Below are 17,804 nucleotides of genomic sequence, written 5' to 3' on the forward strand. Positions count from 1 at the left end.
CATAAATCTAAGACATTATTGATTATATGAATGTTGTTGATATATTTCAGTCCCTATGAGTGGAGGTTATTCTGTAAATAGAAAAAATAGTAAATGAATTAACCATTTCATAATACATAATTCACAAATATTTAATAAAAATAAGTTGCTCTGAATCAAATTTTGTGCCTATGAATTTCCAGTTTTAGTTATTAAATTTTGATAAATACCCTTTCCCCTTCAATTCAATGTAAATTCTTTAAAGAAGTTATCTATCTTCCCATTTACTTTGTCACACTTCTGACCTAATTGTTACGAACCACGTTTTGTAAGCTCTCAAACGAAACCTCAATCATCCAAGCTAGTCACGCAATTTAGAATGAGTTTGCTGAAAGCAGTTTTCTACGTAGACAGAATTAGACCAACAGCTGGAACCACTTCTGCCACCCAGAACTATAATAGTTTATTTATTATTGCTTGTCTTTATTGTATCCATTCACAGCTGAAGTCATTTGGCACAATTTAAGATTCTGAAATGAAGACCAGTCTCTGTCTCTATATCTTTTGACAAAAACAATGAGAAAAACACAGTATGCACCCGAAGGCACAAAGTACACAGCTCCCTGGAATTGTTCTCAATCCTAGCGAAAGTAGAGGTGGCAGCTGCCCATGGAAACCTCAGAGTTGAGTTTCGTATTCTCCCCAGATTTGATGACTTTGGCCCTTGTAAGTATTCCTTAACTTTGAGCTCTTAAAAAATATTTTGTCTAGATTTCTGGCTTGTCGATGGAGAAAAACTACTGTAGGCATGCATGACTAAAAAGATAGCTGTGTCAGTTTCCAGTGGCTGGATTTAGTCATACATTCTTACCCTTGAATACTGGATAGTTATTTTTCTATTGATGAAATTCCTTCAATAAGATACTGCATCTTCGGCTGTCATGTAGGTGAATATTTTATTTGCTTATTATAGTCTGGCTGTTTTAAATACTCCAAATGGAGGGTAGGAGGCAAACTAAGTGGGATAGAGATTAAGGTGTCAGATTAGGAGCCAGTCCACGTCGTTCCCAGTCCCAGCACTGTTGTGAGTTCATCACCTGGAGCGAGTTGCTGGATCTGTTTCTCAGCCTCAGTTTTCTTATTTGCAGCTTCAAGAATGATATGAATATCTGTTGTGCCCATTTCACTGGGTTATATAATAAGATTGTATATGTTAAGGTAATTTGCAAATGCAGATTTTAGATCTTAGTTTTATCATCTCTGTAATGAGAAACAGGATTAAGAATACAAGTGAAGATAGTTAAATAGTTCATATAATTTCTGTCACCAGTATATATTTTTAAAGGCATAACTCTGTTTCAAAGATAATGTTTTATTGTGTATATACTAAATATGTTTGGTATGTTGCGTGACAACATGTGTGGAAGGAAAGGTACCAGTAGCTATCTGGAATATGTGGGAACTTTTTTTTTAATTTAACTTTTTATTTTAGAATACTTTTATATTTACAGAAAAATTGTGAAGACACAAAGTACTCAGATATTCCACTGTCTGTTTTCACTATTATTAACATCTTACCTTGTACGCTACATTTGTCTCAATTAATGAACCAACCTTGATACATTTTTATTAACAGAAGTCCATAGTTTATTCAGATTTTCTTAATTTTTACCCAATGTCCTTTTCTATTCCAAGACCCCATCCAGGACACCATATCACATTTAGTTGTTATGTCTCCTTGGCTCCTTATGACTGTGACGATTACTTAGGAATTTTTCCTTTTTGATGACCTTGACAATTTTGTAGAGTCCTCGTGGTATTTTATAGAATGTCCAGCAATTGGGATTTATCTGATGTTTTTCTCATTTTCAGATTGGGGTTATCAGTTTTGGGGAGGAAGATCACAGAGGTGAAGTGTCATTCTTATCACACCATATCCAGGGTACATACTATCAACATGACTGATCAGTGCTGACGTTGACCTTGATCATCTGGCTGAGGTAGGGTTTGTTAGGTTTTTCAACTGTATAGTAATTATCCACCCCCCCACTTTTGATACTGTACTTTTTGGAAGGAAGTCTCTATTAACAGCCCATACTTAAGAAATGGGAAGTTTTTTTCCCCCTCCTTGCAGAGGGAGTATCTACATAAATTATTAGGAATTCTTCTGCACGGGAGATTTGTCCATTCTCCCCATTTACTTACTCTGTTGTTTATTTATATCAGTATGGACTCATGGATATTTGTTTTATACTTTAGTTATAATCCAATACTACTTTATTTAGTTGCACAAATCTTTCCAACTTTGGCCATTGGGAACTCTTTTAGTTGAATCGTGTGTCCTTTTGACATCAGGATGTGTGTACCTGCACACATGTGTGTATGTGTGTGCATGCGTGCACATTTTGAAGACTTTCTGACACTATAAGATGCTCCTGGATCATCTTGTATATTTTCTCCTTTAGTTCTAGAACCAGCCATTTCTCCAAAGAGCCCTGGTTTCTTTTATTGGAGAATGGTATTAGAAATCAAGAACTGGGTGCAAAGTGTGCTCGTTGTTACTGGGAAGTTGTTTCCAGGTCTTCTCAGATAAGAGAGCAAGGAAATATATGTGTATACTAACCCACGTATATACTCATATCTGTAAACAAGTAACCATTTCTCTGTATTATGCTAAACATGAGTTTGTACTGATGTCTCCTACTCTACTCCATTACCACATTCTGGTCTCTCTGTGCCATCTGTAAACTCCCACTGCAACAGTGAGGTCTTGGGCTCCCACTATCCCTCATCCATTCTCTTAATTGTTCACTTTAGTATACATGTATAGCTGTTTCAGAATCAATAAACTGTACCCCCATGGAGAAAAAAAAAAACCCCTATCAATTAGAGTATGAGTCTTACATAGAGTTTCTTTTGCTTTTAGTCTTACAGACTCGACTCATTTGGAAAGTTGCTTAGGTCAGTATTTTCTTCCACACCACCTTTAGGGAGACTTTTCATATTTTAGTAATACAATTAGATTATTTTGTCATATTCTGCATTCCTTCATGGGGTTCCCAAACTCCTACTAAATGATTTTTTAAAAACTTGTGTACGCTGAGGTTTACTATTTGTGCTGTAAAGTTCTATGAGTTTTGAAAAATTCAAAGTATCCTGTATCCACTATTACTGCATTGTACGAATAGTTTCCACCTTAAAAAAAAATTCCCCTGTGCTTGACTTAATAACCACCACACTGAACTTTCGGCATCTATTGATCTACTTGCCATTTCTATAGCTTTGCCTTTCCCAGAATGTCATACGGTGTGTGGCCTTTTCTTAGTGGCTTCTTTCACTTAGCAATTTGTATTTAAGATTTACCCATGTTTTTTCCTTGCTTGATAGTTCATGCTCTTTTTTATTGTTGAATAATATTCCATGGTATGGAAGGCCCACAGCTTGTTTGTCTATTTCCCCACAGAAAAACATCTTGGTGGTTTACAGTTTTTGGGCAATTATGGAAGTGACTGATTTTCAGTTTGTCCAGCTTTTTCTTCTAAGAATGAGAGTGATGACTTCCCAGCTATTTCCAGAAACCGGAAGTGAGAACTTTTACTTTTTACTCTTCACAATTCTGCATAATATTTTTCTACAGTAAGTATGAATTAATGTTACTACCAAAGAAGCTTTAAGTATATTGCTCATTTCTCTAGTTTATTGGGTAGAGAGCAGATTGAAATAAATCTGAATCGTAAAGCTTTTAAAGCCTTCGTGAAAGGGACAAGAACGAAGGGTGAATTTAAATCACCATTTTTTTGTAATTCTCTGATTCCCTCACAGATATTTAAATAAAAATAAAAATCCCATATGTGTTTATATGCACACATATACAAATACATATGCATATATGTATACATATGAATATATAGCTGAAGAGACAGGAGAGCATATGGCTGTAGCTTATGGACTCCGGAGGCAGAATGCCTGAGTTCAAATCCAGCTCTCTCACTTGCTATCTGAGATACAGTGTAAATTATAAACCAAATTTGTCAGCCTCAAGCACTAATTTTCCCAAAGAATGATAATATGATATGACACTACTGAATGTCTACCATATGCTAGAAATGATATTAGAGTCTGCACATAATTTAAACCACACTTCCGTCCTCTGAAATGTGTATTTTGAAAGCTCTTTTTTAGACCTGAAAATACCGAGGCTCAGAAAAGATATGAAACTTGCTTCAGGTTGCACAGCCAGGAAGTGAGAGAGCTGGGATGTGATTTCAAAGCTGCTGAGCCTCAAACCAATGCTTTTCCTGCTGTGCTCTCTGCTTCCCAGAAACGTCAGGGTGATTAGCAACAATTGCCATGTAGGATCCAGGAGAATTTCTAGGATTCCAGTGGGTGAATTTAGCTGGTTTATTTTAAGTTGAACTGGCGGCGTTAGAACTGAACCCACTTCATCCCTTCTCCCTGAAGGAGTCTGCAATCTTTTACAAGGCTGAAGGCCTTCTCAAAGATCATAACCAGTTACACCTCTTTGAGCAATTCACGTAACTGGTTCCTGGATTTCTCTTGTCTCTGATTCTATATATTTACTCCTTTTCCTGACACACTAGCACCCACTCATGTACTTTGGTGATAAACTAGTGAAGATTTTGAGTCGAACCCTCTGGGGTCATATCGCGGTGCTGTGACTTATGAGCTGTGGGACCTTGAACAATTTGTCAGTCTCTATGTCCTAATTCAGGGTACTAGCGAGGCCCTACTCTTAGAGTGGTTGTAAAGGGCTTATTAGCCAAGTGTCTAGCACTAAGCTGTCCACTACAGTAGGCCCAGGAACTGAGCATCCGAGATGAGGCTAGTCCCAATAGAGATGAGCTGTAAATGTAAATGCACAAGGGATTTCAAAAGCTCAGCACAAAAAATAAAATATCTCATAATAGTTTTTAATGTTGATTACATATGGAAATAATAGTATTTTGGATATATTAGGTTTATTTAAAATTTTTTTTCTCTGTTTACTTTTTATTAAGGTGGGTACTAGAAAATTTAAAATTGTGTATGTGTCTTGCATATGTATTTCTATCTGATAGTTTTGCTCTACCATGTACTAGGCACTCACTAAACATTATTTACTATTATTGAGTTCTGCAACCAGGGAGCTACGATCATTTTGCCTCATTTGTGAGCTTGAACTGAATTATTTCAAGTGATATCTTAGTAGCCTGAAAACATTTATTTAACTCCCAGACTAGTAAGATATAATCCATCCCTGAGCACAAAGCTGTTGTCCTTATACAAGAAGAAAGTAAATGTGGCAAGCAAAAGTAAGTTTCTCTTCTTTGCTTTTAGTCTTCTCCTGAGGTCCATCAGACCGTGTTAATGATATTGTAAGACCCGGGATTCATGTTGATTGACATTATGGAGGTAAGTGTTAGACACCTAAAGTATGGCATCTGAATTCTATTCTAATTTCATTTGGATAGAAAAGAATGATTATTGGGCCCTGAACTCTTCTATTCTCTTCACTGTGGAGCTGAGTCAGCAATCTATGACTTCTCTACCCAAAGTCATAAAATAGACTAATGAAACACAATAGATATAATTGGTAAATTTGTAAATAATGAAGCAGTATATAATTTAGGTTTAAAATATTATTCTGGAAAGATTTCATCCACATCAATGTGCTAGGATAATAACAATTAGCTTTATAGTTTTAATGGGGAACTAATATTATTTATGAAACACCATAAGGAACGATTCATTATTCCTCATGGTGTTAATTTTGCAAATGCATGGAAAACCTCCTTAATTATCAAAATTTCACAAGCATTCTCCCTGGGCCATGACTAGATCCTTATTCTGCTTTTTTTGTCAACTCTATTCTAATCCCCTACATGCCCCATTTGAGGGCTCATTTCACTAGCGATCATCCGTACTTTTTAGACCTGAGTTGCTTTCTTATCCACTTTTTCTTACCGCTATCACCAAGCGATGTGCTATCAATTACTCTCAGAATAAGTGATTTCAACTTATTTGTGTATGAAGTACTAATTAAGTACGGTGTCAGTGAAAATGCAATCCATGTCTAAATCACAAGCCATATAGCAAAATTCACAGCAAATGTGTAAAGGATAAAAATTAAAAATCTTGGGGGCCAGCTTGGTGGCATAGTGGTCAAGTTTGTGTGCTCCACTTTGGTGGCCCAGGATTTGTGAGTTCAGATCCCAGGTGCAGACCTACACACTGCTCATCACGCCATGCTGTAGGGGCATCCCACATAAAATAGAGGAAGATTGGCACAGGTGTTAGCTCATCGACAATCTTCCTCAAGCAAAGAAAAGAAGATTGGCAACGGAAGTTAGCTCATGGCCACCCCTCCTCAGCAATTAAAAAAAAAAAACTTTAACATACTCACATGATAGATAGCTATATTCTTTAGATTACTGAAAAAATTCCTTAGTGATAGCTTGACATTTTAGGGAGAAGTGAAGAGACTTCAGCATATGTTTACCAAATTCTCTTATTCACTCAGTATAAATACACTGTTATATACCCAGTTTTAAATAATCAGTATATTTTCTTTTAATATTGAATAACCAGGCCTAAAACTGTCAACCAATTAAAAGATAATTATATCTATAAGATAATCCCAGGACTATGGGATTACTGAATTTCACTGATGTTACCAAGAGTTAGAAGTTCATCATAATATAAAGATTAAAAAACCACCTACTAACTTCAAACTACAGGGAATATCCAAAATTAATACATAGGTAATTCCTAATTGAGAATTCAAAATCCACAGATAGAAAATGTGTCATTATTTGACAGATAATATTATAGAGCAACATTACTATGAAACACAGCTAGGCAAGGAGTGGGGGAAGGCTAAAAACCAGTAAAATTAAAGTTACATGGTTAGGTGTTTTGTTTAGTAAGATTCTGATATTGAAAAATTTTTACATGCAATATTCATTCCATGGCTTGTATTCATCATTGGTCTTCAAGTGAGAATTTATTATCCTGTAAGTTTTACTGCTTAGACCAAATTCGATTTTTTAAAAAAATAATTAAATATGTTAGTGTCTTAGACTAGAAGGATTTTATCTATCACCTATTGTGCGAAATAATTACTTACTGACAATTTTAAAAAACAACCTTATTTTTCATTATTGAATTATCTTCTCTTAAAAGACTCGTATTCATGTATTAGAGCTGGCTGCATTACATCAGACTGAAAATGGATCCTGCCATGTGATGGAGAAAGAATGCTGCCAGACAATTCAGTGGTATGGTTTCAGATTATTGAGTGTGATGATCTTTTCTTTAGATTGCTTGATATTGGTAATTTGTTTAGGGCTTTGCATTTATTAAATTCTTCCTCTGCCACTGAATCTCATGCCAACCATCAAACTAGAAGGAGGAATGCCCAGCCTTGTAGACTACCCTATACCCGGCATGTCATCTGGTCTTATCTTCTAAGCACTGGCTTTGTCTCCTTCCTGTTACTTGGACCTTCCCGCCCCTCCACTGAGGTACCTGTTGTTACCTTCTTGGTTATGACTTTAGTTGTCCCCGACTCTAGTCTCTTTAATCATAATACTTTATTAATCACTGCTAGCATTTCTAGAGCATCTACCACATGCTGGGCACCGTACTAAGTACTTTCTGTAGATGTTGTTTAACTTTCACATAAACTGTGATGAGTGCTTCAGGGAGCATCCTAACGGAACCAAATCCCCATTTTACAAACAAGAAACTTGAGGCTCCAAGAGATTAAGAAACTTGCCCAAAGTCCTAACCACCAAGGAGTAGAGCCTGCGTATAGTCTGACTCAAGACTCCATTCTCACCACCAAATCTGTGCCATCCAGACACTGATTCCTGTCACCTCTTTGGGTGATGTGCATTCTGTTTGAAGTCCAAGTGGCTCCCACTCAGGAAGTATCCAGCTTCTCTCCTCCCCACTACACAAGGCAGCGGTCTTACTCAGTTCTCCTCAGCCTGGGTGGGAGCCAGTGAGGGTAGGGAGAGCACTGGCCTCTCACTAAAGTACTACTTCCCTTCAATCTGACACATGCAGGAGAATTGCTAGGTTGTTAGGAGAGTGCAGGTTTATGTATGGAGATATTTTATGTCAGACAGTTCATGTCAGACAGTCTGTCTTATGATGTTGGCCTCCATGGAAACATTGAGTCACAACAAAGTACCAGTCTCATAGTAGGGCTACACCGGTGTACAAGGTGTTACCTCTGCTCTGAAGTGATTTAGCATCTACAGGCAGCCCAAGAGTTCACTCACTTCTTGAGGTCCCAAGCTTGATATCTGAGTGTTCTGGATCAATGTGACAAACTTTGGGTCTCATCCTGCACACTTTTTCTCTCTGCTGGTAAAGCGTCTTCAAACCCAACTTTGATCGGCCTAAGGCAAATGTCCTCTCTTCTTCCTGCTGTGAGGCCCTGGGACATCACTCTAAAGAAATCTTTACTGGGCACCAAATACCCCATGATCCTGGCTCAGAAGTGATGACTTAGTGTCAGGAAGAGCCTTTTATTGAGGCCTGTTGGGAATAAAGGGTGGTAAGTGATTAGCTTGATGCAGAGGGAGGCCTTGAAATCTCAGTGACGGGCATTAGGTCAGAAGTCAGTAGAGCATCGGTGACGGTCTAACCTAGAGGAAACAGGCAGCAATATGACTACACACTACCAGCTGGTTATTTCCCGGACTGTAAGTCCAAGCACATGTGTAGTCCTGGGGTTCTTTTTTAACTTGTGTTCTCCAAGACAGTATTGCTGAACACTCTATATTAAGAAGTTATGTACTACTGATGAAATATTTCAGCTGCATGTATAATTTCCAACATGGTATTTTAATATATTTTCAAACCTTAGTTTGATCGAATAATGTTGGGAAAAGAGAGGGAAATGGAGGATGATAGCTGAATTTTAAAAAAATTTGATAAATGAATGATTGTTTTCTTTAATTGGTGTAATGGATTCTGAGCTTTCTATTTTCAAGGCACTTTTCACCCATGATGGTTATGTCCCCTAGGCTAATGAATGTAATCATCCCCAGCTTGTCAAACCAGCCGCTGAGCTCTAGCCAATGGCACAGAACAGGCATTGGCATAAGGCTGAACATCTGACGATGGAATAAGAGTCTTCTCTAAAGGTCCGATCATTTTGGTGTGGCCTCACGAGGTGGTCTGCAAAGTGCTTCCTCCCTTGCAGGGTATGTTTCTCTAAGGTTGACATACTATTTTGTTCCCTACTCTAGCAATAATTTATTTTTAGTTGCTTTTATTTTTATCTCAAACAGAAAGAGTAGACTTTCATTATAATATATGGTAAAGTTTTACTGTAGGAATTTCTTTCATTAACTATTTTGTTTTGGTTTTAAAGAAAATATGATATATACAACCATGTGCCACACAGAAATGTTTCAGTAAACGATGGACTGCACATATAATGGTGGTCCCATAAGATTACTACCATATAGCCTAGGTGTGTAGTAGGCTATACCACCTAGGTTCGTGTAAGTGCACTCTATGATGTTCACACAACGAAATTGCCTGAGGATGCATTTCTCAGAACGTATCCCCATAGTTAAGTGACACGTGACTGTATTATCCTATCTTGGGATCTCTTCTTTCCTAATTGGTATAATTCCTATATCTTCCTCTTCTGGAGTATGATTCTTTAAACAAAAATAAGTATAACATAAAAATTCTCAGGTTTCTCTTTTCAGCCTTATATCTGGACAATGAAATATTTTAACAACAATCAGTTATAGAATGTAGCGTGACAGCCCTATAAAAATGGAGAAGTTGTCTGACACTGCTCTGACAAATATTCCACAAAGTCATAAAGGTGCAGTTATAATTTTTGATCAATCGATAAGTATTTTTTTAAAGGCCTGCATATGGAAATCAGTAGGAGATACAAAAATACGTGAAGCCTGGTCCATAATCTTAAGGAGTATACTATAGATAGAGAGGAGCAGCACAAAATGAAAATGTTGTCATGGTCCAAGAGATAAATGACAGTTTAATGTAACAATAAAGAAGTATATTTACATGATTAATTACATAGTGAACTGTATAAATAAAGTGATCAATTCTTGGAAATTAAAACATGTGAGGTATATTTGCTTGTTGAGAATTTGATCTCCCCAAAGTTGCTACTAAAATTCAAAGTAAGAAAAAAATGCCATTATTGGATTGAGATGTGGCACAAATTGGGTTTCGGATGCTGTGGTATTTTTTTTTAAGATTTAGTTATAGGAATTCTTTAAGACTATCAAAGCTATACTTAATGAAAATAACACTTTGAAACATCTCTCTGTTGATTATAAAGCTCTAGTGTTTTAAAAATTTCAGTCCAAAGAAAGAACAATACATCCAGGTCACTACTGATATAGCCACTACATTTATAGGTGATCGTATTTTGGCCAGGGTTGGTGGTAAATTTCTTACTACCTTTAAGTTTCTTACTATGACAAAGCCATAGATAAGTTAATTCCATTCTCAAGAGTTTATTGCACATCGCTCACCAGGATCAGCAAATACTGGTTTTCAAGAGTTACCCAATTCATTATTGCCTTAAATATATATCCACCCAGGAATTTTTGTTTGGCATCTATTTTGCCAACATTTAATTTGAAAATTTTCCAACCTATTGAAAAGTTGCAAGAATAATAGAATAAACCCCCATTAACTTTGCCAAGATTCATCACTTACTAACTTTTTGAAAGATTGCTTTTTCTTTCTGTTTCTCATTCTGTCTCTATCTTTTCATATAGGTGTGTTCGCGCGCACACACACACACACGCACACACACAGTAGAATGTCTTTTTTTTGGCTGAACTATTTGAGAAGTAGTTGTTGGCATGACTACACAACACTCTGAAATTTTTCAGATGTATCATCTAAGAACAAGAATATCCTCCTGTATGACCACAATACAACTGTCAAACTCAAGAAATCTAACACTGATACAACACGTTATTTAATATACCGCCTTCTTATGTTGTCCCATTTGTGTTAATAATATGCTTTATCATTGTATTTTTAATGTTTTATTGAAGTGAAATTACATATAGTCAAATGCACAGATTTAAGTGTAGAGTTTAATGTTCTGATAAATGTATACGTCCATGTAACTAACATCCCAATCAAAATACTGAACATTTCTGTAACCCAAAAAAGTTCCTTCATGCCCCTTTCTAGCCAATCCTCTTTCCTCTACGTCCCCTAGAGGAAACCACTATTTTTATCCCTATAGATTACATTTGCCTGTTCATGAATTTCATATACATGGAACCATACAGCGTGTAGGCTGTTGTGTTAATTTCTTTCTCTCTGGTCCTGGATTTCAGCCTCTGTAAATAAAGTTTTATTGGAACACAGCCATGCTCTTTGCTTACACTATCTCTGGCTGCTTTCACACTGTAACAACAGCACTGAGTATTTGGACAAAGATTGTATGTCACGCTGTCATTGCTTTCCATGCTGCTTGGTGTACTACAAATGACTGCAATACAGTTATGACTCAACAGCATTCAGAATGCCAGGCCTATTCCTATGCCATAACAGTTAATTATTTATTTATTTTTATTACCAGTGCCTACCTACCAAGAAAAGAAGAGAAAAGTCGGTTTTGAAAGTTGTACTTTTAGGACGAGTGAAGGATGAATTATTTTGTTACCAAGTTAGATGGCAAAGCATTGTGTTTATTATACAGACACACTGTAGCCATGCTAAAATAATATTGTATACATCAACATTATTAGAGTAAACTCATTACAATAATCCCACTCACAGAAAAGCAAGGTTCAGAAAAATAAGAAATTTAAAAATGGAATATCTCATCAAAGCAAAATTTCTTCAATAAAAAAGTAAAAATATCGAAATAAGGCTGAAACCAAAGTAAATTTCTGAGCAGCTCATTTGTAAACCAAGCGAGGAAAACCATTTACCAATGTTGAGTTAATTTAATTGTGTTTGATTGCAGCAGATGAAGAAATGTGTCCAGAGAAAACAAACTTGATTAAGACTATTAGCCTTTTAGTTAGAACAGTTGCTTGAAGAGTTAAGGATGTTGAGAACAACAGATGGAGTAAACATACTTTCCGTATTCCTTGCACTAAGTACAGCTAAAACCCCTGGATATAATATATTAAAAAACATAAGACTCTCAAGATTGGAGAGAAGAACAGAGGCTGAGTAGGGAGCTTAGCAACTAGGGAATGACATAGTAGTGAGTTCCTTGACTTTTTTTTCTGGCTCATCTATTCCATACTGGGAACTGAAGAACCCTGCAACCCAATAGCACCGATGGGAACTGACAAAAATTCCCAAAGAAAAGCCCGCTCTCTCTACCCAAAGGATCTTGAAAGGGGCTACCTAGAAAGATAGAAAGCTTTTAGACAATAACTATTCTACTCCAGCCAAACACCACAAAAAAAGCTGTGGCCAGGCTTCACCCCACCGCCAAAGCTGGAGTGGAGAATCTGGATATGTAACAAGACACCCCAAACCCCCTGCCATGGTTGTGTCAGAGGCTGAGTGGAGAAACAGAATCTTCAGCCCTGCTGGATAGTGATGAGGAACCATGATGTTAGTGGAGATGACACGGAGCCTGGGATTCACTCACACCCGTAGAGTTGTATCACAGAAGGCCTAGTGGAGAGGCAGGTCTTTCACTACCACTCAGAGATAATGAGGCCAACCCTCCTCACAGTGTCAGTGGACATCATTTAGGGAGCTGAACTTCCGTTTCTATCTAGAAGCAACATGGAGCCCCACCCTTGCAATTGCCAACACAGGCCTAGTGGAGATTCTGGGCATCTATCTCTACCTGGCAATAACAAGATATTGTTATTCCCCTTCCCCCATTGCAGTTGTGTCAGAGGGAGCCTACTAAAAGACAAGATTTACGTAAGACCAAGAGTCAGCATAGCATATACTGATGCCAACACTAACATGACAAAGATGTTAGAATTATGTAACAAGGATTTTAAGGGAACTTTCATTAAAATGCTTCAACAAGCAATTATGAACACATTTAAAACAAATAAAAAAATAGATATTCTCAGCAAAGAAATAGAAGATATAAAGGAAAACCAATGGAAATTTTAGAACTGAAAAATACAGTAGCCAAAAAGTAAACTCAGTGGATAGTCTCAACAGAAGAATAAGTGTATTTGATGATAGAACAATAAACATGACCCAATCTGTACGAGAGAGAAAACAGACTGAAAATAAAAGGGAACAGAGCTGCAGAGACCTGTGGAACTATGACAAAAGATCTAACATTCATGTCATCAGTACCCCAGAAGGAGAGGAGAAAGAGGACAGAGTTAAAAAAGGATTCAAAGAAATAATGGATGAAATGTCTCCAAATTTGGCAGAAAACATAAATTTACAGATTCAAGAAGCTGAGTGAACCCCAAAGAGGAGAAACCATAGTTAAACTTCTTAAAATTAGAAGTAAACAAAAAATCTTAAAGGTAGCCAGAGAGAAACATAGCAAACAATTTGAATGATAGAAGATTTCTTATCGAAACCATGGATGCCAGAAAGAAGTAGCATGACATTTTTCCAGTGTTGAAAAACTGTCAACTCAGAATTCTATATCCAGAGAAAACAGGCTTTAGGAATGAAGAGGAAATGAAGACATTCTCAGACTGAAAGGAACACTAAGAGAATTTGTTGCCTGCAGACTTGCTATAAAAGAATGACTAAAAGAAGTCCTTTAAACAGAAAGGAAATGATAAAAGAAGGACTCTTGTAACACAAAGAGGGAACAAAAGAAGAGAATCAACAAAACATGTGTAAATATAACAGACTTTCCTTAAATTTTTATAATTGTATTTAGTGTTTGAAGCAAAAATTGTAACACTGTCTAATGTGTCCTCTGTTTATGGAAGAAAAATTAGAAACAGTTACATCATACATGTGGAAGGATAAATGGACATAAAGGGAGGTAAGTTTTCTATACTTTCCTCAAATTGATAAAATATCAACACTAGTAGATTGTGGTGTTATGCATATGCAATATAGTATCTTGAGTGATTACTATTAATAATTATGGAAATGGCTTCACTTAAAAACAGTATAGATAAAATGGAATTCTAAAAAAGTTCAGGTAACTGATGAGAAGTTAGAGAAAAGAAGAAAAAATGAATAACAGAGAGAAAAGACAACAAAAATAAAATGGAATAATTAAGTCCCAACATATCACCAATTACATAAAATGTAAATAATCTGAATACACCTGAATACATCTTAAAAGACTGAGATTTGCAGAGCAGATTTAAAATGCAAAAACACAAAGAAAACTTGACCTAAATATACACTGTCTACTGGAAACCCTCTTCAAATATAAGGATATGGGTAGGTTGAAAGTGAAAGGATGAAATGAGAAATACCATGCAAACACTAATCAAAGGAAAGCAGGAGTGGCTATATTCATAGCAGAGTAAGTGGATTTTAGGGCAAAGAAAATTACCAGAGACAGCCAAGCCACCCAGAAGGCACAGGAATCCTTAATCTTCACACACCAAAAAGTCGAGCTACAAAACATGTGAAGCAAAAACTGATAGAACTGGAAGGAGAAAGACAAATCCACAATTATAGTTGGAGACTTCAGTACCCCATCTCAACAATTGATGAAAGAGCTAGAGAGAAAGTCATCAAGGATGGAAGAACTCAACAAGAATATCAACCAACAGGGTCTAATCAATATTTATAAAGCACTTTACTGAATAACAGCAGAATATATAACATTTTCATGTATCCAAGGAACATATACATTATTAACAAATATTAACCTGAGCCATAAAGCAAACCTCAAGAAATGTGAAAGAATTGAAATCACCGAGAACGTGTTCTCTAACCACAATAGAATATAACTAGAAATCAAGAACAGAAAGAAATCAGGAAAATCTCCAAACTCTTGAAAACTAGAACAGCACACTTCCAAATAATCTATTGGTCAAGGGAGAAGTCTTGAGAGAAATAACAAACACATTGAACTTAGTGAAAATGAAAGCAGACTAATCCAAAATTGTGGGACACTGCTAAAGCAGTGCTGAGATGGAAATTTATAGCACTAAATGCTTACATAGAAAAGAGGAAAAGTCTCAAATCGCTAATCTGAGCTCCCACTTCAAAATGAAAATCAAAATAAACCCATAGTCAAGGGGGTAAAAATAAGAGTAGAAATCAATGAAATTGAAAACAGACGCATGATAGAAAAAGTCAATGAAACAACAGCTTTTATTTGAAAGATCAATAAAATTGACAAAACTCCAGAAAGATTGACAAAAAAAGAGACAAGATAGAATACTGTTATCAAGTTGAAACAGAGGATCACACTACACTTTGCATACATCAAAAGAATAGTAAGAAAATACTCTGAGCAACTCCTCACACATAAATTTGACAAGTTAGATGAAATGGACTAATTCCTTGAAAAGTATAAAGTAGTACAACTCATCCAATAAGAAATAAAAAATTTTAGCAGCCTAATAAGTACTCGTGAAGTTGAATTCATATTCACACATATTAATCGAACAGAGTAAAAACCCAGAAATAGTTCCACAAGTGTGGCCAATGGTTTTTCGACAAAGATGTAAAACCAATTCAATGGAGAATGAACAGTCTTCAAAAAATGGTGTTAAGCAATTAGATATTCATCACAAAAAAATTGAATCTTGACATAAAACTCACGTTACATAAAAATTAAGACAAAAAGAACATAGATTTAAATGTAAAACACAACGTTATAAAACTTTTAGTTGCTAACAGAAGAGAAAATCTTTGGGACTTAGGGCTCGGTGAAGACTCTTTACACATGACACTGAAAGCATAATCTATAAAAGAATAAAATTGATAAATGTCATCAAAATTAAAACCTTTTGCTCTATGAAAGAGTCTATAAAGATGATGAAAAAACAAGTTACAGACTAGAAGAAAATATTTGAACACAACGTCTCCAAAAAAGGGTTCAAAACTCAACAGTACAAGGCAAATGATCCAATTGGAACATGGGAAAAGAATATGAAGAGACATTTCACCAAAGAGGATACACAGATGGCAAATGAGCACATGAAAAGGTGTTCATCCCTAGTCATCAGGGAAATGCAGATGAAGACCACAATGAGAAATCATTGCACACCTTTTGAACAGCTACTATTAAAGTAGTGACAATACCAAATGCTAGTAAGGATGGAGAGGAACTCAATCTCTCAAACATTGCTGGTGGAATATGCAAAATTGTATGCACCCACTCTCAAAATATTTTGGCAGTTTCTTAAAAAACTAAACATACACTTACTGTATGAGTCAGCAAATGAATTCCTGAGCCTTTAGCACAGAGAAATGAAAATTTAAATTCACACAAAAATCTAGACACAATTTTTCACTGTACCTTTACTTGTAATAGCCAAAACCCAGAAACAGCCAAAATACCTCTCAATAGTTGTACAACCAAAGTGTGATATGGCCATATGAATCTTCAACAATAAACACGAACAAACTATTGATATACTGACCAGCGTGGATATATCTCAGGGGCATTATGCAGTTTGAAAAAGGAAACAATCTCAACAGGTCACATGCTATATTTACATAACAATTTTAAATTAGAAAATTATAGAGATGAAAAAGAGATTAATGGAAAAGACATTAAAGGGGTTGGAGATAGTTGTGGTGGTGGTGTAACTTTTAAGGGATAGCACGTGGGAGGTATTTCTGGTGATGCAATAGCTCTGTATCTTGACTGTCTGGTAGTGGTTTCATGAATTTATCCATGTAATAAGATGACAAAAAATTATACATACATATTGTACCAATATCACTTTCTTGGTATTACTATGTTCTACAACCTATGCAAGATATAACTATTGGGGGAAATTGGGTGGAAAGTACATGGGACCTCATTTTACTATCTCTGCAACTTGCTGTGAATTTACAATTATTTCCAAATGTCAAGTAAAAGAAATAAGGCAAAATTTTTTCAATAGTTTTTCTTGACTCTCGTTGAGTCCAAAGATGTTACTGATAAACCTCAATTGTCGTGCTTTTCTTGAGGAGTGAATGTTGAGTTTGGAGTGACTGGAGAATTAGCCTCTATGAATAGTCTGCAGGGAACAACTACAGGGAAAATATTTTCAAGAACATTGTCAAATAGCTCAAGTATTTGAGAAATTCTAATTAGGTACAACCTGAAGTGGAATCCGTGAAGATGTGTTATATCTGATCGTGGTAAAAATATACGGAACAGTAAAAGATTTAGTTGGAAAACTTACAAGGCTTTGAAAATGTGTGGTACTCATTACATTCTTCACCAGCAGATAATTTTTGGAAAATATGCGAGCATTTACAATAGATTTTCATGATAGGGATCACTAACACTAATTAAGTGAGAAGTTATCTTCCAGGAAAAGAATTCTATTTTTCTAATTAAAGAACTCATGTTCAATCTGTGTGAAACTTGTGTTACAAAAAATCTACTAATTTCTATATTTTTAATTTCATCAATAAAATTTCTGCAGAAATTGATTTTCTCTTGTTATATAAGTACCTACAAAAATCCTCAGTTTTATCTCTTAGCCCATGAAAGCAAAATATTTACTCTAGAGTCCTTTTCAGAAAAAGTTTGCTGGCCCTGGCTCTAGCTGGTTATTTACTCAAGTACATGAAGACTGTTGCATTTTGTACGTTAATTTCCTATCCTGCAAACTTAACGAATTCTTGATTATTTGAGTTAGACTTATCATGGACTCCCTAGGGTTTTCAAAGTATACCATTTTTCTTCTGCAATAGAGATTTTA

The 17,804-nt window shown here is 35.9% G+C and overlaps 2 long non-coding RNA genes across 2 annotated transcripts in view; one reads left to right on the forward strand and one right to left on the reverse strand.

The window, feature by feature from the left end:
• The window catches only part of LOC139085050 (uncharacterized), a 70,187-nt gene that overhangs the window by 44,143 nt on the left and 8,240 nt on the right, over positions 1 to 17,804 (reverse strand). The gene's annotated exons all lie outside the window — the stretch shown is intronic.
• The window catches only part of LOC139085049 (uncharacterized), a 198,571-nt gene that overhangs the window by 13,348 nt on the left and 167,419 nt on the right, over positions 1 to 17,804 (forward strand). The window contains exons 2-7 of the long non-coding RNA XR_011543040.1: positions 482 to 705; positions 1,852 to 1,979; positions 3,443 to 3,615; positions 5,317 to 5,391; positions 7,162 to 7,256; positions 9,018 to 9,197. This is a non-coding gene — a long non-coding RNA (uncharacterized lncRNA). The remainder of the gene's footprint in view (positions 1 to 481; positions 706 to 1,851; positions 1,980 to 3,442; positions 3,616 to 5,316; positions 5,392 to 7,161; positions 7,257 to 9,017; positions 9,198 to 17,804) is intronic.

The sequence above is a fragment of the Equus przewalskii genome, chromosome 8, assembly GCF_037783145.1.
Source record: "Equus przewalskii isolate Varuska chromosome 8, EquPr2, whole genome shotgun sequence".
Lineage (NCBI taxonomy): Eukaryota > Metazoa > Chordata > Mammalia > Perissodactyla > Equidae > Equus > Equus przewalskii.